The following is a 362-nucleotide window of genomic DNA, read 5'->3' as shown; positions in this document are numbered from 1 at the left end:
GCTGTATTTCTGTCTCAAACCCTGTTAAGGACGTACTGCTCCCTGTATCAGGCAAACCTTTCCTTTTCTGCATCACTCGGCCCAGGTTCTGCTTGGACAGTAAGGGAGCAACTAGGGAGGAATAGGCAAAATGTCTTTGTAATATCTGGTGGCCTTTCCAACCCGGTCTTATATTTTGTGGGGCAGGGATGTGGGGGCTTAGTTCTTTCCAAAGGAAGTTTCCAAGGGGAGGCTTGGGGAAGCCTGACACTCTGTGTTGAGCGATGGACGTACATATAATTTTCTTTCCTAGGGTTGCTTTGCAGCAGTTAAGCTTAACTGTAAGCAGCTGATGCTTATTAGATTTGCTAAATAATGTAGGG

At 46.1% G+C, this 362-nt stretch overlaps 1 protein-coding gene across 6 annotated transcripts in view; it reads left to right on the top strand.

Moving 5' to 3' along the window:
- LOC104124615 (solute carrier family 22 member 15-like) overlaps nucleotides 1–362 on the top strand; it is a 25,763-nt gene that overhangs the window by 10,951 nt on the left and 14,450 nt on the right. The window lies entirely within an intron of this gene.

Source organism: Egretta garzetta, unplaced genomic scaffold, assembly GCF_000687185.1.
Source record: "Egretta garzetta isolate BGI_Z169 unplaced genomic scaffold, ASM68718v1 scaffold204, whole genome shotgun sequence".
NCBI classification, from domain to species: Eukaryota; Metazoa; Chordata; class Aves; order Pelecaniformes; family Ardeidae; genus Egretta; species Egretta garzetta.
Note: the sequence above shows the minus strand (reverse complement) of the source record. Positions and strands in the feature narration are given on the sequence as shown.